The following is a 17,674-nucleotide window of genomic DNA, read 5'->3' as shown; positions in this document are numbered from 1 at the left end:
ACACAGGGACTTGACCTGTGTACACACCAGGGGCCATCTGTAACTGTAAAGATTGTTTATTTTGAATGTGTACCTAACTGGACTTTCCTTTCCTCAGTCTCTTGTGTTTTGTTATGTTGTGCAAAGACCCTGTTCTAGTTAATTGGCAAAAGACACACTGTCCCTTAGCAGAGTATACATTTTCGTAAATACCCCCTAGAGATTTATTTCTTCACTATGGAAAATGTAATTCTGTTTTCCTAAGTGACGGGATGTGTTTATGCAGGGACTCCGAGTGGGCTCCGGGCCTGGCCAGATGGTTCTGGCTGTACTCTGTGTAACATGAGCACTGGAGCCCTAAGGCCTTCCTTGAGCCGCGTGACTCTCGGAGGAGCGGGGTCTGGGAGGCTGTGTGTCTGCAAGGCCTGCACACACCGAGCTCTACCTACAGGACGCCCAGTTCTGCTCCCTGGGCACCTTTGGTGGCATTTAGGGCGGGGGAGGGCTTGCTGGAACTGCGGTTTGGCCCTCCCTGCCAAGTGTGAGTCATGCCTATTTTCAGCTGCCTCACTCACCCAGGTGGGTGCTAACTGCCTTCTGCATTCGGCATCTCTGTTTCCTTTGTCGGTGGCGAGGCGAGCTGAGCACTTGGCATTTTCCAGCAGATACTTGTGCACATGTGACTCTTAGCAGGGCTGGCAATGGGCGGCGGAAGGAAAATTAGCCATTTTGGGAACTGGTGACATTATGACAGTGACATTTGTTGAGTAGCTTTATGGGCTCCGAAACCAATGGGCTGGAGCAGGGATGGCGAGTAGCAAGGCCCTTGCTGCGTTCTCCACTGATCCTACCAGTGGCAGACATGACTAAGTGATCATGATGCTGTCTTGCTGGGCTTGTACAGCCTCCAAAAGGGACCTCAATCAATTAGCAATGTCTGTCTCCGAGGGCGCAGGGTGGGAAGCAGCGCACTACTCTTTGCCATCTGAATTGGAGGGTGTTGGTATATAATTTAGTTATTTTCTAGAATTTACTTTTATTTGCTTTATGGAAAACAGCTTGTCAGTACGTACAGAGCATCATTTTGGAGGTTGCACAGAAGCAGACCCCGAGATGGGAATGTGGCTGCAAGTCATGTTTCTGGGAGGTGGTCCAGGAGGCAGGGAGACAGGGCATGCGGTCACCCTGATTATCCCCGTGGGACCATGCTGGATGTCCCCAGAATTGTCCCTCTCTAGAGGCGAGGAGGTGAGGACTTTCTTCTGCTTCTTCAGCAAGCAGGTCATTGATTGAGGGCTGCTGGCAGACTGCTGGCGCCGGCACTCTTGTCCTGCACGCTGGGGGCTGTGCACGCTCTTGTGTCCAGAGAGAGCCCTCTCCCCACCTCGAGGTGCCCTCCCTGCCCCTCCCCTCTGGCACCTCAGAGTGATCAGGTTTGCCGGACTCTGTGATCCATCCTCAGCCCTCGAGGAACTGACTCCCGCTGGTGACCTCATGGGTGGCTTCTCTCGGGGGCGCTTTTGCAGCTTCTTAGTAAAATCTGGAGTTCTCATGCGTTGCCTCCAAATACCTGCTTTGGGGAAGGCAGTGAATGAGCAGTCGGGGTGTCAGAAGTCTGGGCTCAGGGGCTGGAGGAAAGCCCCCTGATGCCTGGTCATCCAGCCTTGGGGTGCACGTGATGTCTGTCTGTTACGTAATCTGTTGCCATTTCACTAATGACGAAATGTTTTCAGTGGTGGTGGCTTTGAGGGCGGCCGCGCTCTAGCGCAGTGGGACGGATTGAGCCCTCGAGGTCTCACCGGGCCTGTCCCGTCTGCGTGAGGACTCTAGCGCCACACACAAGCAGGGCTCACATCAGAAGGTTGTAAAGTTGGGGTGGGGGCTGGCTCCTCCAAACCCATGGAGGAGTCCCTCCCTGGCCAATGTGCCCACCTTACCCGCTCCCCAGCCCCTGTCTCACCCCTTTCTCTCCTGGTCCAGGTGCCTCCTTCCTTCTCTCAGGGAACGCACTCCCCTAGGCAGCTTCAGGCTCCAGGATGTCCCTCGCCCTCCAGCCAGCATGACTGTCCCTCCTCTCCCCACCCCCCTGGCCTGGCTGCCTTTGGGGCCAAATTTCCTTGCTGGGGAGGAAGGATGCATGACTTTGTGGACATCTCCGAGGTCGTGGGGCACAGAGAACCTGCCTGGCACGCGGTGGGCACTCACTGAGCAGGGATCGAGGTGACTCCTCTGCAGGGCCACCTCCCTCTCTCTGCCCAAGGCTGGTTTTCCTTTGTGGCCACAAGAGGAGGCAGTTTGAAAGGGCTCAGCAGAGCAGCCAAGGGGCCTAGGCTGCAGGGGGAGGATGGAACCTGCCCCCATGCAGCAGTTAATGAGCCAGGAAGGGGTGGGGGTGGTGCAGCGCTCGAAGCCCCGGCAGAGATGTTTCCCAGCTGTTGTTCATTTGCGTGGGGGGCCCCTGAGCAGGAAATGGGTCTCAGCTGCAGGAGGGGGGTCTTCAGTTAAAAATGAAGGAGATGCGGCCGCTCCAGGGACAGATGCTAGGAGGGACTCTTTGGGGACCCAGCAATGTGGGCTCTGAAGAGATGGGTCAGGATCCTTCCAGCTTGACAGCAGAGCTCATGGGGGGGGGGTGCCCGAGCCTGATCCCCAGGACAAGGAAGTCAGGGACATCCCTCCTCATCCTCCCCACGTGCCTCTGTCATCAGACTAACAGCGGGTCCTGTGTGATGAAGGAGTGAGGCTGGCTGTATGGGCAGAGTTTTGGGGGAGCCCCGGTGGCATTATGGGGGCGTGTGTCCCTGCAGGGACGTGGTGCGGCTGGAAGAAGAAATCACTCTCAGGCTGCCGGAGGCTGAGACGAGGCCTAGGAGGGCCATGGGCTTTGCTCCGTAATCCTGCTAAGGTGTGCCCACCCCATTCACCCACACTCAGCCGAGCATTCCACATATCCCACACATAAAACTCACCAACCCCACGAGCTAATCACCAATATGAGCCCCAACGTGCCCGCCTGGCTCCTGACGACGCCGCAGAAGCAAGCCTACGGAGGAAGGCCGCCTTCCCCACGACTGGCACTGGAGCGATCCGATGTCTGTGGACAGAAAGTGAACCCTGACCCGTCCTGATACCTTATAAGGCATTTAACCCAAAATGAATCACACCCTGAGATGTAAAATAGAAAACCATGAGACTCGTAGAAAAAAACAGAGACCGACGGGTAGGGGAAGAGCTCTGAGATTTGGCATTGGACAGTGTGCCCCGTGGGAGGAAAGAATTGATGAATTAGACCCCGTGGGAAGGAAAACTTACGCTCTATAGAAGGATCCGCCAAGGAGACGAGAAGGCAGGCGGCGGACCGGGGCACAAGGTGCATGAAGGACGGGCCGGATGGAGGGCCGGCTTGGAACACGGCGAGCGCTCTTGCGGAGAGTGTCCGCAGAGTGACGGCCCCCGAGAGCCGTGCTGGGCACCGCGCCCGCCCGGAGAACCTTCTGCAGTGAAGGGAGCGGTCGCTGGCGCTGCCTGGTCTGGGAGCCTCAGCCGCAAGGGCCTCCCTCCCGGCCACCAGGGGGGCACGCCTGGCCGGCCCGGGGTCTTGGCCTGATTGCCGAGCCCCCTCCCTGCACCAGTGCTCACCCCACATGGCCAGGGATGTCTCAGGGACCCCAGGACAGTGCGGGCCAGATGCCAGGGGATCTCGGCTGCAGCCAAGAGTGCCCCAGAGAGCCCAGGAGGGAGAGAGATGGGCGTCGGTCCCACCTGCCCCCAGAGCAGTGTGAACGTGGGGGGGGGGGGGCGCCTGGCTGGTGTGCACGTTCTGGGCCGGTGCTGTCCTGCTGCCCTCGCCGTGCATGGTGAAGCAGACCATGGCCTAGGAGGGGGCCGGCGTGACTGGGCGTTGGGGAGGTGGCCAGTCCCTCTGCATTTCAGCTCATTGTGCCTCTGACATCAGCCTTGTCATCATCCCTCCTCAGGGGCGAGGACCTGGCCAGCTGCTGGCCACGATGGTGCAGGGCCCTGCAACCTCCTTGGGCCTGTGCTGTGGCCGGGTATGCTTTTCCCCAACTCCATGACACCTGCTAGAAGCAATGTTTTGGGCAGAAATGTATTGACTCTACATGTGGCCTGAACGTGGCCTGAGCGTGTTCACTCTGGGATTTGAAAAGATCGACTTTGTCCACCGGAGACCAGGACCCAGTTGGTCACTGCCACTTGGCAGCATTAGAACGGGGCGTAGTGTGACTCCTTGTTGGCCTGGCCCCGGCCCGTCTCGCCTCCCTGACCGTGTCCTCGCCCTGGCTGGTTTCCATCCCCCACCACCCTCCCTCCAGCCCGACCTTGCGCTTCCTCTGCCCTCGGGCCTCAAGTCATCTCCTTGCACTCGGAGTAATGGCCCAACCTTCTGGAGCTTTCCGGGTCATGACTCCAGTCAGGTCCCTGACTCCTCTCAAGCCCCACAGAGGCTGGTTTCACTACCCCAGTGAACATCACAGGTGTTCACGTACTGATGCAGACGTGGGGCTGGCTCCTCCTCTGCAGGGGAGGCCCCCGAGGCCCAGGGTCCTGGCCTGTCCGTCTCCAGGGCATCGCAGAAGAGTAGCCAACATGGAGAAGGTCCTCCACATGCATGAGGAACGAGTGATCGAGCTCAGGCCGAGCACGGGACCATGCCTGGGACATGACACGGCCTTCATGGCGTCAGGAAGGAGGCAGGGCAGTGCCCCTGGCTGGAGGCCCCTGAGGACGACTGCTCCAGGCTGGCGTTCGGGTTGTTTATGGAGGAAGAGGCCGTGGATGGAGGTGCTGGGCTCAGCCCTGTGCAGACACCGGGAGCCCTGGACGCCTTTCCCTCCGGGCTGCCTTCTCCCCACATGAGCATCTTGAGCCCCATTCTCTGCCCCCGGTGGGATGTGTTAGCCCAGCCTGGGTCAAATAGGAACCCTCGGGTTTCCTGAGAATGGTTTTTAAATCTTTGACAGAAGTGTCATCCTATAAGATCTGGATGGGGATGTTGGGAAACCGGAGCGAGACGTGGAGATTCCATGGAGGCCCCGCACGCACGCTCTTTTTCCAGGATCATGTATGTCGGGCCATGACGTGTCCCTTGGCTGAGGTGGAAATGGGAGGATGGGGCTGCATGCAAAATGCTCTCCTGGAGGAGGGAGGAAGAGAGGGGAAGAGGGGGAGAGAGACGGGCTTGTAGGGAGGGGTCTTGCAGGGTAGGGACGGGGCCTTGACCTCGCACTGCTGTCCCACCCACCACTCTGAGAGTCCCACAGACCAGACTCGCCCTCACCCTGTCATGGTGGGAAGGGAGATAACAAGGAACAGTTGGATAAATACAACTTCCCACTCCAAGACGGGCCTCAGACATATCATGTTATTCCAAAAAAAATTTTTTTTAAGTGCAAAGATAAATTTCCCCATCTTGGCATTCTGAAGGGAGAGTTTTATTTTCCTTCTCTTCTGGGTGTTCTCTTCCAGCCTGGTAAAAGTCTGCTCAGATCGGGGGCCGAGAAGCATCCCGTGAGTGCGGCAGCTTCCAGAGGCAGCGGGACGGCCGGGCGGCCTCCTTCTCCTTCTTTGCCCCAGCTGGGCCTGCACCTGGCCCGGCCTCCCTGTCGTTTGTCCCTCCCCGTCAGCTTCATCACCTGCCCGGGCAGGTGGCCAGGGGACAGCCAGGCTCAGACACAGAGGGAGAGCGGATGGCTGGCGAGCTCTGGGGGAGGAGAGAGGTGCAGCTCGAGGAGGTGAGGTGGAGGACGGGTCAGGCCCCCTCCTCGTCCTGTGCCAGCCCGAGCTCCGTGGACTGGGCGCTTTGTGTCTGGGCCATCTGTCCTCCCACGGGGATGCTGGGGTGGGGTGCTGGGGTCATCCCTGGTTTGTTCACCCCTGTGTCCTTCCGGCCTAGAGCAGCTCCAGCAAGAGTCACTGATGGACGCATAAACAATGTCCCCGCACCCCCAGTTGCAGAGTGAGTGTAGACTGAAGCAAGGTGTGCGGATTCAAGTCCCGTGGAACCTCCAGGCCCGGGCAGGGATTGGGCACTGCCTGGCGGTTGCTGATTCCAGGTCTGCCTCCCGACCTTTCTGGCTTCCATTTCCCAGTTGGGAAACCTTGGGAGCTACAGGCCATGATGGCTAAGAGGTCATTGGCGGAGGTCCGGAGGCCGGGCAGACAGGAGCACGGGCCCACCTGCCCGGGCACGCGTGGTTGTTCCTCACCGGGGACGCTCAGGTGTGTGAGCAGGTGTGTCTCCCAGCATCCGCTTTGTCTGCCCGTCACCCAGGGCTGCTGCAGAGGGGGCGGCACGTGGTCCCCCGACATCTGTCTATAAGGTCGACCTTGCAGGAGAGGAGCGGATGGGGGGGCGGAGATGCTGGTCGGGGGCCGCTCAGGTCCAGGCGAGTCAGGCCACGTCTGCTCTGCCTCCCGCTTTGAAATCAAAAGCCTTACAAGCAGGGGCGCCCACTGGCTCCGTCAGAAGACCCTGCGACTCGAACTCGGGGTGGTGAGCTCGAGCCCCACGGTGGGTGTGGAGATTTCCTACAATCTTAAAAAAAAAAAAAAAAAAAAAAAAAAAAGCAAGCACCACACGGGTAATCAAAGCCAGCCACTTCCAAGCATAACCTTGTTGTCGTTGTGGGGCGAGCTGGAATCCCCCCCCGACCTGTGTCCTTTGTGTGTCAAGGACTCCGTGTCCCCTCAGGAATGATTAAAACACCGAGTGTCATGAAAAAGTCTTTGAACATTGTTAGACTTAGTAGCACACGCATTTGGATTACCCACCCCCACCCTCGTTAAAAAAGAAAACCTCTTAGTAAAACCCGTAACAGAATGCTGTCTTAAAATTAGGCACTTTCGGGGGCTGTTTCTGATTATGGTGGTTTCAGGTTTTTCTAATTATTCTGTCCCAAATGTTTATCTTTTGCCCTAGTGTGCAGAGGGCTCTGTTTATATAACATTATACGGTGAAACAGCTGTAGGCTTATGTCCTAGCCCTGCTTGGTACCGGAGGCGATTAATGTGCACGGACACCGAGCTCCCATCTACATGACTTCTGTATCCTTAAGCCAAAAATCAGGCTGCGGGGCTCGCTATCCAATCCTTTTTCCCCCCTCCTCAATTAAGGAATGTTTTCCTTTGGAAAGCCTAACAGACGTAGGAAAATAATACCACGCGTAGTTTTGTGTATCACAAACCTTCTCTGCTGAGAAGGCTCACATTGAGAGCGTCCCCAGCACCAGGGATCACGATGGCTACACTCTTCATGAGCTCCTGCAACACTTTTGTTTCTTACTATCAATTAAGTGATTTTTTTTTTTTTGAGATAGCAAGCAAGAAAAAAAATTCTGAATATTTCTTATTCTGATTTGGCGACTTAAATTGCCCTGGTTTCAAAATCTCTGTTGCAATATAATAATGTGTCAAGCCACGATCTGCCTCCATGCATTCTCCTGCTCCACAAACATTTGAATACCTACTCGGTGTCTGGCCCTGGGTCAGGGGCCAGGGGTTCATGCAATAGGTAAAGAAAGGTCCCAGCCTTGGGGAGCCTGGGGAGCCTGTACTTGTATGGAGGGGAACACCAAGGGACAGGCAAGCAAATTACATGAAAAGGATCCTTTTGGGGACACCTGGGTGGCTCAGTGGTTGAACATCTGGGTCTGGCTCAGGGTGTGATCCCGGGGTCCCAGGATCGAGTTTCGCTTCAGGCTTCCTGCAAGGAGCCTGCTTCTCCCTCTGCCTCTCTCTGTGTGTCTCTCATCAATCAATAAATAAAATCATTAAAAAAAGAAAAGAATTCTTTCGGATGGTAATGTTTTCAGGTGAACAATTGGGATCAGGCTCCCTGCTATGGGGCTTCTCACTCAGTAAGATCATGCATCCATCTCTGATGGATAGGTCCATCGGAGAAGGACAATCATCATATAGTCTCACTCATACATGGAATATAAGACATAGTGATAGGGATTATAAGGGAAAGGAAGGGAACTGAGTGGGAAAAATTAGAGAGGGAGACAAACCATAAGAGACCCCTAACTCTGGGAAACACAAAGGGTTACAGAATGGGAGGTGGGCTGGGATATGGGGTGACTGGGTGACAGGCATTGAGGAGGGCACTTCATGGGAGGAACACTGGCTATTATACAATATGCTGGCAAATTGAATTTAAATTAAAAAAGTGTAAAAAATAAATCTAAGAAACAAACAAACAAACAAACAAACAAAAAAGATCACACGTCCATGGCTGCTCTGGGCACTTGCGTGGGGCCCTGTCACAGGCTAGTTTCTGAGAGCTGTGCAACCCCCTCCAAGGGACACTTTGGCACAAGGACATGCCCCCAAGCTGGCTAAGATGCTCTTGGCACACTGGAGTCTGAAGCTCTTCCTCCCTTCTCCTCGTGTGGAGTTGGGCAGCCTCCCTGTCTGCAGACTCACCCACCTCCCCCTGTACCCTGTCCTTGTCGTGCTCGGCTTCCCCCAAGCACCCTCCTGGATGGCTAATCTCGTCTGGGTGTCAGCTTCTCGGGAGGACTGGACCAGCAAAGCGTGTTGAGTAAAGTATGAAGATTTAAACAGGGTGTTGTGAGACTTAAGGGCAGAGACATGAAAATGACCCCTGGTTGGAGGATATCAGGCTCCTGCCCTCACCTACGACTGCTCAGGGCTGCTTCCTGAGCGTCTTACTGTCAAATCCACACCTAGCAGAAGTGACTTCCTCCTTCCCTCCCTCCCTCCCTTCTTTCCTTCCCTCCTCCCATCCTTCCTTCCTTCCCTCTTTCCTTCCTCCTCTCTCCATCTCTTTCTCTCCTTCTTCCTCTGCCCCCCACCTCCCACAGCCGGGAACACTGTCCTGGTGAAGCTCGTCTCATTGTGATTCATAGTTTGCCTCAGCCAGGTGTTCCCTCCGTGGGCTCATCAGGCTCCCTACCCATGCCCCTGAATACCTTTGCTCCGACTCAGCTGCTCCGACTCACTGCAATAATCAAGCCCAGAGGAATATCTGTGGAAATCTTAGTTGGAGAATCAGGACTGGGTGTTGTTCAATACGTGGAAAAAATGCATTTTTTCCAAAGAACCGTACTCTACACGGTGGTCAGGCCCACAGCATTGCTGAGGCCCTGGTGAGGGCAGGTGTCAGGAGCCCCACTAAGGATCCACCCATCCTGCCCCCTGAGCTCTTCCCAGCTGTTGGTTACCCAAGGAAGACATCGTGCTCCCACGTGGTCCCAAGCCCTTGGCTATGTCGGGTTCCCCCATCTCGCAATGCCAGGGTAGGGGTGGCAACGGTCCAGGTGCGAGGCAGGGTCAGAGTCAGCCAGAGGCCTGGGGCACAGGAAGCTGGGGTGGGGGAGGCGTCAGGGCCAGCAGGAGGGTGGGGGACCCAGGGGCGACCCTGCTTAGTTCCCACTGTGCCGCATCTGGGGCCCCCCAGACCCAGCCAGGTCGTGGGCCCTCACACACCTGTCAGCTGTTCACGGTCCCGGGAGAGGACCCCGATGGGGCACCCACAGCTCTCGTTCCTGCTGAGTGACTGTGGGTGGTGCTTGGGGCTGTTGCTCGTTGTACCAGAGCCCCATACCGAGCCTCCCCACCCCGGAGAGTGCGCTGTGCAGGAACATGCCGTCCCAGGGGGGCGCCGAGCCGCCCCCTGCAGGGGTCTGTGTCTCCTGGAGCTGAGCAATCCTCTCCTCGCTGGGGCAGTCCAGACACAAGCCGAAAGGGTTTGTGAGTCACCTTCATCTTGCATGTGCTCAGTATGGGACGGATGGCGCCGCTCGAATGTTCACTTAAGCCACATTTCGTGGGGCGGAAAGAATGGCATGCTGCATAATTGTGCATATAATTACATGCAAATCTGGGGATTTAGACAAGGCCCAGGATGCAGCTTCTTCCAGTGCTGGCATGAAAACTCTAACGCATTTAACTTCTCACGTGTGTGACCCTTATCTCTGTCCGGACCGTGGGGCCGGAGGTGGGACACACGTGTAGGACGGAGATGCCAGCCAGTGTCCCCAGCCCTCTGGTCTGTTTTGCCAGGCCCTGAGTCCGGGTGGATATTGAGACCTCCATGGACACTGTCTCCTCTTCCGCTGGGACAGTCCTCCCCGCTGGACACTGGTGACTTTGGGCCTCACTGGCCGTCTCCGGCTGGAGACCTCAGGGGTCCAAGTGGGCCAACTCTGGCATCCCCAAGGCCCTCCCACCCCCCAGCCACGCTGCGTCTCTGGGACAAGTGGGACGATGCTGGCTTTAGTCGACACTTCATCAGTGAGTGGGCTTTAGTGAATTGTGGGGCGCTGTGGCCCCGTGGAGGAGGCCCCAAGGTGGGGGCGTGCAGAGGAAGGAGGGAGGCGCCCTGAGGGGGCTGCATGGACAGGATGTGGGGCAGGAGCCCCCTAGCACGGCAGCGCAGTGGGAGCCAGGCTGACGATTATTTTAGGGGCGTTTGGGGGAGTCGTGACTGCTTTCTCCCGGGCAATCCCGAGACATCCAGCAGTGGACATCTCCGCTGCTTCTGCTAACGTCTTGGCAGGTGGAGGATTTTTTTGCATGTGGAACAGGGTACACGAGGCCCCGATCCCGTTTCAGAGTCAGCAGGGGGGGATGAGCTGTGGGGCAGTGCTCGGGGTGCAGCCAACAGCAGAGTCGGGGGGAGGGGGGGGGGAGGGGACGCGGCCAGAGAGCAAGATTTGTAAGCTTCGCCTCTGCAGTCCGAGAAATACAAATTTTGTGAGTTGATTATTTCCGAAGTGGGATTGGAGGTGACCTTATCAACTCAGGAAAAGAAAGAGAATGGGAGGGGGTGCCTCCGAGGAGGCGAGATTTCTCTGCCTTTGGAGAGCGGCTGGAGGGTCCTCACACGGACACGCGCACGGGGGCAGTACCGAGGGGATGCCCGGGGCTCAGGGCGGCCCTGTGGGGGGGCTGCGGATCTGAACTGGGGGGCTAAGTGGAGATGCACCCCCCTGACCCCCTGACTCCCAGAATATCTGCAGTGTAAGCCTCGCTCCCCTCCCAGGCCCCTCCACCTCCCCTGCAAACTCAGCCCACACGCCCACCGGCCGACCGAGCATCTGCTCTGAAGACACCTAACGAGTTATTTTGGGAGGGGTGACGTTGGCACGGCTGTGCTGGGCACCCCAGGGCCAGGCCCCGGCAGTCCGCTCTTGCCGGCCGGCCCTGCCGGCCATGGAAGGCGAGCTGAGCTGGCAACCTGCTGGAGAGGAGCGAAGTAGGGCACTCTCACTCTCACACTCCCTCACACTCACACCCAAATGCAGAAGGAAAGAGCGCTCAGAGAGGGGTGGGAGGGGTGCCCTCTGATCTCCCTTCAGAAACACCCCAGCCGAGGTCAGCCCAGGGATGGGCACCATCGGGGGTACGGGGTTCACTGGTTCCAGCCTGCGTGGGAGTCCTCTAAGAGGGTGACCTGTGCCCCAGACTCCCAAGGGCCCGGCTGAGATGTGCTCAGGGCTGCATGGCCCATGGGGTGGAGGGTGGGGGGCGTCCCCTCCTGGTCCTTTTTCCCCTCTCCTTCCACAGGAGCTAGACCTGCATCACCATCTGAGGGCTCTTCACACTTCTGGCTTCCTCCCCCCTTTTATTTTTCACAGGTGTTGGCGCCCAATAAATCTCTTGCATGTCTCTGCTTTGCAGAGGACCCAAGAATTAGGTTTAGGGGAGAGATGGCTCGCAGCCTGGTTGGCAAGGGGGCTCCCATCCCTAGTGGTATGTGGGCTGTGGATGGGGCCTGGCACAAGACAGGGGGCCCAGATGCCAACAGTTTTAATGGTGGTGACTTGAGAGATTGTCCCAGCGACGGGGACGCCTGGACAAGTGTGATCAGTCAGTCTGCTAGAAATAGGGAGGCAACAATATGAGGACAGCAGAAATGGTTGGTTATTACTGTGCTGCATTCACGACCGCAGGGGGACCCGTACAGAGGGGTCAATCCTGAGCTGGACCCTTGGAATGCAGAGAAAGAGCAACCATAACGGGAAGACCAAGTGGAAGTGCTGGAAAGTCCCCTCACCCCCCTTAGGCCAAGGTAGTGAATCAAAAACAATGTCAACTTCCGGAAGCTGGGTGGGTTGGCACCGTCTGCGCTGCCTTTGAAGATTTTAAGAACGTGATCTTTAAGAGGGTTCGTCCTTCTTCTATCACCCACCATGACACGAAGTTGGGTGTGCCTGGGGTGGTGGGGTGGGGGAGTCCATTCTACTGTGGAAATGGTGCTTCTGGGATGGAGCTGGGCAGGACCAGGGGGCACCAGGCCCCCTCTCCGTCACCTGCCACAGTGGGAGGGGCGCCCCTCCTCCAGCTGGCATCTCTGGCCCTGCGGGTGGTGTGATACGACCTGCAGAAGGAGGAGGCAGCCTGAGCTTGCTTGGTATCTGGAGGCCAGCTGGAAATGCTCGCCTGCTTGGATTTTAACCATCATAGGCTTTGCTGCCAACCCGTGTCATTCATTCCTAAACTCTGCTTTGCAGATGATCCAACCGACACAATAAAAATTAAAAAAAAAAAAAAAAAAAAAAACAAAGAAAAAAAAAACAAAAAAACCAACAACCCATCAAGATCAGAAGAAAAAAGTAAAAAGACATAAAAAACTCTAACCCAAACCCAGCTTCGTTAGCGTCTTCGGTGAATTAGAGAAAACCTGATGCATCCATGAAACATGAACACAGACCTATGAGAGCAGAGCAGCCACAGCCAGCAAGTGCCGTGGAGTCAGAAGTAGAGGTTGAGAGGGAGAAGGAATCCTCTGGAAAACAGTTCAGAAGACAAAGAAACAGAGACAAAGGGAGAAGAGGCCCACGGTCCGGTCCGTGTAGGAGCTCGCCGGTGTGACTAGCAGTGGCCTGGGGAACTGACAGTGGGGACAGCCTTCCTGCTCCCCGTGGGCTCCCTGGTGGCCCCCCCACCCCGCAGGGCTTCCTGGCTGGGCTGGTGAGCTGGTGCCTTTGAGAAGGTTCCTGCGCGGAGGGTGGGGGAGCTGCAGGTGCACAGGTCCTGGCCCATCCCCGTGAGCAGGCCAGGGGGCTGGGGGGCAAGGGGGTCTTGGTCCAGAGCTGCCGTGAGCAGCACAGCACAGGCCACCGGGGGACCCCCTGCTGCAGCTGGGGCTCCCGGGCCTCCTCTCCTCCTGTTTCCATTTGTCCTCCCGGCCAGAGAGGCCAGCAGGGGAGAGCAGGCAGGGCAGAGGGAGAGGAGAGGCAGCGCCAAGCAGAGAAAGGGGGGGAAGATGCCCTGCAAAGAACTCAAGCGCCAGACCGGCAGCAGGTCCCAGCAGCAGTCCCGTGGGGTGGGGGGCCCCCGGGAGTCCCAGGGATAGCGCCTCCAGGTGGGAGGGAGAGCGGCTGTCTGTCCGTGTTGCACACACGCTCAGCAGCTGCTAGGGGATGAGGGAGTGACAGGTGCCCTGCGTCCCGCTCAGGCCTCGGGAGCTTACCTGCCGCCCCTTTCCGCAGGAAGCCACTGGACCACAAACCCCTGAGTAGGGGAGGCTGGAGAAGGAGGCCGGCCTGCGTCCTCGAGGAGGCCTGGGGAGGGAGGCCAGGGCGCCGGAGGGAACGGGCGGGAAGCGGGGCGTCCCTGGGATGCGGGGGCAGCAGGTGGGGTGTGGACCCCGCGTCCGGGGCGTGCGTGCCCTTGCCCTGGGACTGTTGGCTTCTAGAAGGACAAGCGTGGAGGGAGACTACGTGGTGCGGGCGCGGGCCTGTTTAACTTTTAGATTCGATTTCGGGATCGTTTACTCAACGGGAAAGCATGTAAATGTTATTACTGTGTAGTCCCCAAATGAGAGTGCTGAGGCCTCCGGCGGAGCCGAGCGGGCGCAGGGAGGGGCAGAGGGACCGAGCAGGACCATCTGCTCACCGCGCGGGCTTCGGGGGGGCCCCAAGGGCCGGGGCTCCCCCCAGGCCCCGGTCTGTCGACTGCAGGCCCTCAGTTCTGGCGTCTCCCCGAGCCACTTCTTTCACAATTTCCCTTCTCTGTGTCAAGACTTCTGGGGTTGACTGACCTGTTCATGGTCTCATCTTGGTGCCTTGGTTGCAAAGTCCTTTTAGTTCTATTCCACCGTCTTGGTAATTTCCTCAATTTTGTTTCTTTTTTTTTTTTTAATAATAAAATAGGATTTTATTTATTTATTTGAGAGAGAGAGAGAACATGCAGGGGGAGGGGCAGAGGGAGAAGCAGACTCCCCGCTGAGCAGGTAGCCCGATGTGGGACTCGATCCCAGGACCCTAGGGGCATGTCCTGAGCCGGAGGCAGACGCTCAATCCACTGAGCCAACCCAGGTGCCCCTCAACTTTGTTTCTATCACTTTTGGGGGGTTTTTTGGTTCTCATCCTCATATATTTAACTCTCCAGTGATCATGGTTACTCTATTGTTGTTGTTTTAATGTTTTGGAGTAGTTTAGTTGTTTTAAGAATCTGTTATTTTATCTTGTTCTCTGAGATTTTATGCAGAGTCTCCATCACCCTCTTGTCTCCTTTCCCTTTTCCCTACACGTGTTGGCTTTCTGTGCTCTTGGATCGCTGTGTCAGGCACGTATGTGGAGTGGAGGCCTTGGGATGCCGACGGAAGGTCCTGCGCAGAGTGACCTGGAGGTGGGCAGCTTGTTTGTTAGGGACCCTTGCTGTCGATCCTCACACCTGACCGTCCACACCCCAAGTGACCTCGCATCCTCGTCCTGGCTGGGCATCGGGCCCGTGAGCCCCCTTCTGAGGGCAGCTCCCCCTTGCATTTTCCCGGGCCGCTGTAACCATCGCCACAAACTTGATGGTCTAGAAATGACAGAAGTTTACTTTCTCACCGTTCTGGAGGTTGGATGTCTGAAATCAAGATGTCAGCAGGGCCGTGGCCCCCCAGAGGCTCTTAGGAGGGTCCTCCCCTGCCTCTTGCAGCTTCTGGGGCTCTGGTTCCAGGTGTTTCTTGGTTTGTGGCACATCAGTCCCTTCTTCTCAGCCAAGTCCTCCTCTCCTGGCTCTTCAGCCTTCAATCCTTTATAAGGGCTGTTCATTGCCCAGGGCCCACCGGTAATCCAAGGTGTTTCCATCTCAAAACCTTGAAATTAATTATATGTGCAAAGACGTTTTCCCAAATAAAGTCACGTTCTGGGTTTCTGGGGCTTAGGATGTGGGCATATCATTGGGGGGGCCACCATTGGACCCACTATACTCCCTAAACCCCTGACATGTCCCCTTTCCAACCTAAATCCCTGTAGAGTGAGTTCTCTGCAGAGACTTGTCGGAGAAGACCAGGGGAAACAGCCACTTCTTGGGCCTCCAGGGAGCTATTATGCTCTGTGACACCGAATGGAAGGATAATAAGCTGCTTGAAGGGGGTCTCTCTCAATTTCTATTCATTTAGCAGATGCTCGTATTCTGTGTGGCACAGAAAGGGTCATTCCTGCTGGACCCGAGGTTGTCCAGAAACCTTATGAGACCAACTTCATGTTGGCTTCAACTATTTTAATAGGTGGGTCAATGTAAAACGGTTGGAAATCTGGCTTCTCCTGGATGTACCTTGATGGCTCCCGTTGGATGATGCTGGTGCCTGAGTCTTCCTCCAGGCTCGAGGACCCTTGGCTGGACCTTGACACTGGCCTTGCTCTCCCCTGAGCTGGCCTTCCTCTGGGTTGACTAGTTGTCTGTACTCCTTAAAACCCAGACCCCCGTGAGGAAAGCACAAGTCCATTGCCCTTCCAGGGTGGGCATTTCCGCAGAGTAGAGCCTGATTCCACAGAAGGGGACAGCATGATAATTTTAGGTGATGCAGGATGAGTCAGAAAGGGTCATTTTAGGGAGGTAAGTACTGCTTATAGTAATAAAAACACACACGATCCCTTAAAAGGAGTGGTAAAAATAAAAGAACAGAAACTGGATAAAGACACGGGGTGGGAGAGAGTGTACCAGAAACGCTGCACTATTCCTCAGAAGTGCTGACATTTTCTGTTTGGGGCCTGTTGCCTAGTGAAATTCCACAACTGGAGCGTCATTTTTGCTGGATCCAGGGTTGTCCAGAAACCTCATGAGACCAACGGCTTCTACTATTTTAATATGTGGGTCAATGGAAAACAGTTGGAAATCTGGTAGTTGGTTAAAATTTCACTGGCCAGGCCCCTGTTTGAATAGACACATTTATAATTCAGCTAATGCTCTAATAAATTACATCAAGAGGGAGTTAGAACATTTCAGGCAGGCTTTTGGGGGTGGGGGAAGTGCAGCCGGGAGGGGGCTGAAAGATGGGGAGCCCTCGGTGGTGCGGGGCCAGCTCGCTGGTGAGGAGGCGCTCTGCTGTGTGAGCTGGATCATCTGCGAAGCAGACGCGAAGCCCGGACGCCTGCAGGACCCATTTCGTTCCAAGGAATATTTACTCCTATATTTGAAAATTCGATGTCCCACAAAAAATGAGGTTTTGCAGCTTTTCTCGAAATGCTGGAAGATTCTGGCCACCGTGAGCTCACATCGCTGCAGGGCCGCGGGTGTTACCCTGAGTGGTTCCCACCTCGAATTAACTTCGGGGAGCTGTAGACACTGGGAATGGGGGTGGAGCCCGAGGGAGGGAGGCCAGCATCCCGGAGCCCCAAAGCTGTCTGTGGGAGGCATAGACAGGCATACCTGACATGCAGGTCTGTGTGTGTGTCCGTAGGTATGCATGTCTATGTGTCTGTCTGTCTCCCTGGTGGGTATAACTGGTGTAACTGGAGCCAGTCTGGGAGCCTGGACTCAGATGTAAGGACTCCCGTAGGGGTGAGAAGAGTAGAAGTGGACCTCCTCAACCCTTGTGCCATGTCAGACCGAACCCACGGGGAAGGAAGGACGTGGCCAGCCCTGAGCAGCTGGGCCTCCGCCTGAAATCCTCCAGGGTTCCAGAAAGCTACGGACACCTTCATCAGCACGTATCCTGAGAGGATACGTCCCAGGGATGATTGTATACAACTGGTTGTGAGAACCTGCGTATTATATTTAATCAAATGAATTTTTTTTAAATTTTTATTTATTTATGATAGTCACAGAGAGAGAGAGAGAGGCGCAGAGACACAGGCAGAGGGAGAAGCAGGCTCCATGCACCGGGAGCCCGACGTGGGATTCGATCCTGGGTCTCCAGGATCGCGCCCTGGGCCAAAGGCAGGCGCCAAACCGCTGCACCACCCAGGGATCCAATTTAATCAAATGAAAAATTGGTTAGTATAACATAATGTCATATAATATAATAAATGCATAATATGTTATATATTTATACATGTTATATTTATGTTATCATACTTATATGTTATTATATATGACATACATAATATTTTAGAATTTGCATACTGAGTTTTCCTAAAGCGATTGAGATTCCTGACCCCATACACCCAAAACCCTTTATTTGTTAATTTCATTTAATTTAATTTTTTGAGAGAAAGAGCACGAGAGGGTGAGCGGGGTGAGGGGCAGAGGGAGAGAGAGAATCTCAAGCAGACTCCCTGCTGAGCAATGAGGCTCCATCCTAAAAACCTGAAACCAGGAGTGGGTCGCGTAACCAGCTGAGCTGCCCAGGCGCCCACACGTAACCCTTTATGAAAGGTAATTGGAATGAGAGAAAAGGAGAGATCTGCTGGGAGGAGGGGTTATAAGATCGAGATCAAGAGAAGTAAGATTTCTTAAAAATTATAGAAAGAACTGACCACGTGGGTTC

The 17,674-nt window shown here is 55.7% G+C and overlaps 1 long non-coding RNA gene across 1 annotated transcript; it reads right to left on the bottom strand.

Moving 5' to 3' along the window:
• Positions 1-5,344: 5,344 nt before the first annotated feature.
• Positions 5,345-13,688, bottom strand: LOC119865866. Its single transcript, XR_005378291.1, has 2 exons — positions 13,442-13,688; positions 5,345-6,535 (listed from the first exon to the last, which is right to left on the bottom strand). It is a non-coding gene; the product is annotated as an uncharacterized LOC119865866 (long non-coding RNA).
• Between the last annotated feature and the right edge of the window lie 3,986 nt (positions 13,689-17,674).

This window comes from Canis lupus, chromosome 25, assembly GCF_011100685.1.
Source record: "Canis lupus familiaris isolate Mischka breed German Shepherd chromosome 25, alternate assembly UU_Cfam_GSD_1.0, whole genome shotgun sequence".
Taxonomy (NCBI): domain Eukaryota; kingdom Metazoa; phylum Chordata; class Mammalia; order Carnivora; family Canidae; genus Canis; species Canis lupus.
Note: the sequence above shows the minus strand (reverse complement) of the source record. Positions and strands in the feature narration are given on the sequence as shown.